This window comes from Vigna unguiculata, chromosome 10 (assembly GCF_037176805.1).
Source record: "Vigna unguiculata cultivar grain cowpea cultivar isolate G323 ecotype 2 chromosome 10, ASM3717680v1, whole genome shotgun sequence".
NCBI classification, from domain to species: domain Eukaryota; kingdom Viridiplantae; phylum Streptophyta; class Magnoliopsida; order Fabales; family Fabaceae; genus Vigna; species Vigna unguiculata.
In genome coordinates this window covers 8,588,623-8,595,297 of record NC_140801.1, presented here as the reverse complement: position 1 = coordinate 8,595,297, position 6,675 = coordinate 8,588,623, and the positions used below count along the sequence as shown (strand labels likewise).

At 31.2% G+C, this 6,675-nt stretch overlaps 1 pseudogene; it reads left to right on the top strand.

Moving 5' to 3' along the window:
- The first annotated feature begins 5,360 nt into the window (after positions 1-5,360).
- LOC146882087 (zinc finger BED domain-containing protein DAYSLEEPER-like) lies at positions 5,361-6,675 on the top strand (annotated as a pseudogene).

Sequence of the window (6,675 nt, the reverse complement as noted above, 5' to 3'; positions counted from 1 at the left end):
GAAGAAGAGGCAAAGGGTGATGCTGTTAATGCCAGGTTATAAATTTTCATGGCCAGGATATTCATTTTCATGGCCTGGGCTTCTATCATATCTAACTATTGGCCACTCTAATTGACATTCCAGTGTTTTCTACTATTAAACCAATATACGTTAAAACAACTTTGAACAATGACAGAAAAAGTACAACTTTTAATACTGCATATAATAAAACTATTCATTTACTGCCAATTCACTAATTTTCATAGTGCATATATAAACTTACATTACTGCCAATTCACCAATTCAGCCAAATGAACGAAATTCATTACTGCCAATTCACAATGCCATTAACTATTTACTGGTAGGAGTAGGGAATAAACTTACATTTGATTAACAAACTTAAATTCAAAATTCAAGATTCTGCAGTTCATAACACAAACTTAAATTCAACATTCTGCAGTTCATAACACTTAACAAATCACCAATTGCTTACAAACTTAATCCATACAATTTGACTTTAACATAAATAAAACACAAAGTATGACGATAAAACCCCAAGACAAAATAAAAAAAAACAGCTTTATTCCTCCTAATTTTCTCTATGCCAATAACTTCTTCTTTAGTTTCTCATTCTTTTGCACCAACTGAAGTATCATAGTCTCACTGCCACTTAAATTTTCATTCTCTCCTTCTTCAATCTCAGGCTTCCCTTCCAATTCAGTTTCCACCGCATCAGCCCATCGAAAGTAGTTACAATGTGATTCACTCTACAATACAAAGTAACAAATTTAACAAAATTGCCACATCCCCACAAAAAAAATTAACGAATCTAAAAACCAAAAAAAAGACGTACTGCCCAATTTCGACACCGGAAGAAAAATCTACCATTATTCTTTGCAGTAGTTGCTTTAAGAAGCAGTAATTAGTCGCCACAACCACAAACTTTTCTTCCAAATTGAGAAGATCCCACATGCGCAGAAGCAGAAGATGACGACGGAACACCCTTCGACCCAGTACTCCTCTTCATTGATAAACCCTAAAACACAAAAAATTCCCAAATATGGCGTGGTACACACAAAAATCCCAAATACTCAAATCAACCTACCTTAAGTTGATTTCAATTATGTTCCTTTACATTAGAACCTCGGGATCTCTCTTCCACAATCTTTCTCTTCGATGCTTGGACAAACCTTCCGTCTGCACCCTCTAAAATGAAACGCACATGTTAAAATTTTACATTTAATATATTATATAATATTAATTAAATTAATTTAAGAAAGAAAAAAATTTCCATTTAACACGTGTCAACACGTGTCTCAATCTTAATAACCATGTGTCGCCTTATGAGGAGTCTACCTGGAACGCCGTTTGCCACGCACTCACAGACTTAACGTCGTTCACAAATTAGGGACTAAAATCAGTAGTTTCAAATTCATGAGGACCAAAATGGTTTAACGTTTGCGGGAGGGACCATTTCCAAAAAATGATAATAGTGAGGGACTAAAAACATAATTAACCCTTTAACATATAATCATACATCCCCATCAACCAAAAGTTTATACAATTACCCAAAGTTCTTAGGTTACCTAAGATGACATAAACCATAAAAAAATTGGAGTTATCCTAACAGAGTATTTTAATATCTTCATCAAAAATTTATAAGAAATTGATGAAACAGGGATTGACAGATATGAAATAATTTGTCATGTAAGCAAGAAAATTTGGAATTAGTTATTGAGTAGTTTTTTAAAATTTTCATGTAAGAAATATAGTTACATTTACTTATTGAATAACTTTATTTCAATTATAAAAGTTAAATAAATGGAATGTGATTATCATTTTAAGACAACTTTTGTAACAATAAAAAATTCCATGTAACTCTATATTCATTTTCAATACAAATTTTAAGAACTTTCAATATATAAGTTCTTTGATTTTGTTTGGTTCATTGAATATTCCTAGAAATAATTCTTTGCATCAATTGGTATCAACTAGGACAACTTGGTAGAAAGCAGAATTCCATGTCGGACTCCATTCCGACAACACCACTGAGAAAGGATTTTGAAGAACGAGTGACAACCATATTGGAGTCTCTAATGGTGGAACTAGCGGGATCTTTACACAAAATTGTATGGTAATCGATGAAAGAAACATATAACATTTATTATTGGTGTGGTAAACCATATGTGGTAATCAAGGAATGTGAAGTAAGACCTATAATTCTTATTGGTGTGGCACTAAATTGGCTCAAATGAATTTTTCTAGATTATATTGGTTAGAATGTTAATCGGTGGTTATACAAAGCCTTTTAATCTAGATTTGTTTAGTTTAAGAAAAGTTAAAGAAAATGGCTATGCAAATATGGTTTACTATTATACATAAAACCAAGCTATTGACATGTTCACCAAATATTTTCCAATCAAAAGCTTTGAATTTCTAATGAAGAAGCAATGAGTTTGCAACCACCAAGTTATGGAGGAATGTTGAGAAAGGATGAGTGTTGATAATATGCCTTTGGATGTTGCATATTTTTAGTAATCTTTCATATTTGTTTTAGTATGATTAAGTCAAATTTGTTTTGTTTCATATTTTCAAACTGAGTTATCAATGTAGTGACTAGAATCATAAAAAGTTATCTCTTAGATTGTTATTTCTAAATCAATTTAAATTAAATTTCATTAAGATAATAAAATGCACTAGTTAACATTGTTAGTAATATTTTTTCTTTTATAAGATTTGCATATTCTTTTGTTAGAAATTGCCTTGTTCCTTAAAATCTACAAGAAGAATATAAAGAATTGGAAATGATATTGTAATAATATTTTTTGACAACCTAGGTTACAACCTGACGTGGTTGCTGAGTGAGTAATTAATTTAAAGTTTAGGGTTTAGGGTTTAGGGTTTAGGGTTGTTGAGTGAGTAATTAATTTTAAAGTTTACCAATATCCATAGTGGCAAGTAGGGATGTCAAAAAAACCCGTACCTACGTGTAGTCACGGATAAAACCCGCAATAGGTAGGATAGTATCTGTATCTGTACTTATACCCACATGTTAACGGTGCAGGTTTGGGTATCATAGTATCTGTACCCAAGGATATCCGTACCCGCTAAACTTTTATTTACCAAAATACCGTCATATATATTTATATCAGTAAAGAAGATTTTGACCTAATTTTTTCTAACTTGCAGATATTGTCTTCATTCTTTGAGCTTTAAGTATTGGTACACTATCTTCTTCCAGTTACAAGCCTTGACACCATTCTCTCCCTTTTTTTTTGAAATTGGGCATATACATCAAACCTTATATAGACAGTGATGTTATGGTGTGCTTGTTGCCAAATAATGGAGTCAACAAAATAATACTTGGCACGTGGCAGTTGGGGTTTATTAAATTCTAAGAATTAAATTTTATTAACTTCTTAGAATTGGAAAAATATGGTTTCGTATGAGTTTTCTTATTTAACAGAATGTCTAGTTTATTATTTTAAATTTTCATGAGTTTCATATGAATTAAAAACTACTATAGTATGAGTTTTATTATTTTAATAACATTTTGGTCTATTATTTTATTATTTCATGGGGTTCGTATGAATCGAAAGCCACTAACGTATGAGTTTTGTTATTTTAATAGTAGGGGGCACAATTTTGGTTTGTCAAGATTAATTATAGGTATAACTTATGTCAAGATACTCACTTTATAAATTATTTTTAAAACCTTTTTAACAAAATTTTCTATAGAAGAAACATTAAAAAGTCACCTGGTTTTGTGCATTTGTAATATTATAAATTAATGATGTCAACAAATTTATATCATATATCTAAATATGTATTGGTTTGTTGTTTAGTATGTTTACGGAAAAAAATTCTACTCCCAAGGAAGGTGAAGAACTAGTGAAAAAATCCTCTAATGTTGGTGAACCAAAGGTAGGGGAATCAAATGATGTTTTTGTGAATAAAGGCGATGACTCAACCCAAGTAGAAACTAGAAGTTCATTTCAAACTAAGGATAACATTCTTGGCAAAAGACGCACTTCAGTTGTATGAAATCACTTTAAGGAACAAAAAATAGATGGAAAGTGGAAATTCATTTGCAATTATTGTGGCTCAAAACCTTTTGGGGGAGGCAAAGCAAGGGACATCACACTTGATGGCCCACTTTAGGTCTTGCAAACTTCGAACAACTCGAGATATCAAGCAAGCATTTCTAAAGGAAAAAAAAAATAGGGAGTGAAATAATAGTTGTTGACAACTATGTATTTAAGTAAGAAGCAGCAAAGTGTGCACTTGTTAAGATGATAGTTTGACACGAGTATCCAATGTCAATGGTTGATCACATGGGCTTTAAGGAATTTTATCTTGCTTTGCAACCTTTATTCAAGGGGATTTCTCGAAACACTATAAAGAGTGACATTATGAAGACTTATAATGAAGGAAAAGAGAATATAATAAATTTTTATCAAAGAATCAGAGTCGAGTTGCAATTACTACTGATATGTGGACTTATAGTAGCCAAAACAGAGGTTACATGATGGTCACTCCTCACTTTATAACTATTTCATGGAACCTACAAAGTCGACTTGTGAGGTAATGTTTCTAAATTATATAACTACAATTTGTATTATTTTCTTTACTTGTTTATGAATATATTAGTAAAATATTTATCTTCATGTTATGTTCATTTATGTACCTACTCCTCATACAAGTAGAGTTCTTACTGATGTCTTAGTTAAATGTTTAATGGATTGAAATTTAGATCGAAACTTGTCCACTTTGACCGTTGATAATTGCATTACAAATGAGGCTATGATTGAGTGAGTTTTAGAGAATATTTTACCTAGAACTATTTTTTTTTTGGTGGACAATTATTTCACATGCGTTGTTGTGCTCATATTTTAAATCTAATTATTAAAGATTATTTATATATAATCTCTAACACCATTGAAAAGATTAGAGAAAGTATTCATTTTTGGACAACAATACCTAAAAGAGAGGAGAAATTTATAGAGACATGTGGTTAAGTGAACATTCCAATTAAGAAAAAAATAGTTCTTGATTGTAAGACTAGGTGGAATTCTACATTTTTTATGCTTCAAGTTGTTACACAATACAAAGATGTGTTTAATAGATTGTCACAACGAGATAATCAATACAAAGCTTCACCTAGTGAATGTGATTGGATGATGGAAAATGAGGTTTGTCAAAGGTTGGAATTATTTTATATGATATGACACTTTTATTTTCTAGTACTTTGTATCCAACTGTGAATGCCCCAAAAATATGTGAAATTAAGTTGACTTTCTTGTCCTAATTCCATTATTCATGAAATGGCTGCAACCATGATTACTAAATTTGATAAGTATTAGAGTGTAATCAACGGGGTGATGGTTGTAGGAATTGTATTAGATCCCAAGTACAAAATTAACTTGTTAGATTATTTTTTGCCTCAAATTTATGGAGAAAATTCTCATTATGAAATTGAGAGGGTAAAATCTATTTGTCAAGATTTGGTAAAAGAGTATGCCATAAAAGTCAAGGGTAAAGAATTGACTGCTTCATCTCAAAGTTCAAAGCTAAATGTAGTGGATGTAAGTGTTCTTGGAAGAAAAGAAAGTTGGGGGTCACATTTTGCAAAACATAAGATTGCAAAGACAAGTGACACACCAAATTTGAAGTCAGAATTAGATCGTTATTTAGAAGAGGCAATACTTCTTGATTCAAATGCACAATTTGATATCTTAGTGTGGTGGAAAACTAATGGGTTAAAATACCCAACCTTGCAAATGCTGGCGAGAGACTATCTAGCAATTCCCATATCAACTATTGCTTTTGAGTCTTCGTTCAATACTGGTAGTCAGATTCTTACTCCACATCGTAATAGATTGCTCCCAAATATTGTGGAGGCATTGATGTGTCTCCAAGCTTAGTTATGGACTGACATGGAAGGAAATGAATTTAACACTTTTAGTTAGATATTTTAATTAAGTGATTGTTAGAAATTTTTAATGAAATTGTTATGTTTTCAGGCTCTTCTAGATTAAAATTGAACAATATGAAACTTTATACAATGTTGCAAGATGTAGACGTTGATGGAGTTAGTAATTTCTTTAACATTTCATTAAAAAATAAACGACAATATCAATTGTTATTGGGACAAGGAAGTTCGCCACACTGCTTACCAACATTGATTGTGCCAACACTATCCTCATGATCACAAGTACCAAGACCCACATGTTCATCCAATAAGGTAATGTCATCCAATCTTATTATGTTGATTTCTTCTAAGTTGTCCATCTACATGAAAATGAACATCATAAGGGAAAATTTTCAATTTAATCAATGCAGTATTATATTGAGGATTTGAAATCTTGTAACTTTGATGAACAACCTTAATATTTGATATTTGTAACCCCAAATTTCAAGAATTGTTTTTGAATTGTGACTGTGCAATGTGTTCATTTAAGAACATGTTTAATAAAAAGAACACAAAGAAGTAAATCATTCCACTGATAGACGTTTGTTTTACTCAAATGTAAATAAGTGCAAACCCATGTTATATGATTTGCACATAAGAAGTCCACCTTAAGAAAAGATGACCAGGGAGCATTTTCACATGTTGGGTTGCTGACTGTAGTTTACAACTTAAGTTATGAACTATTTTAAGTGACATTAACTTCATTCTTGTAGTCCTTGAATTGA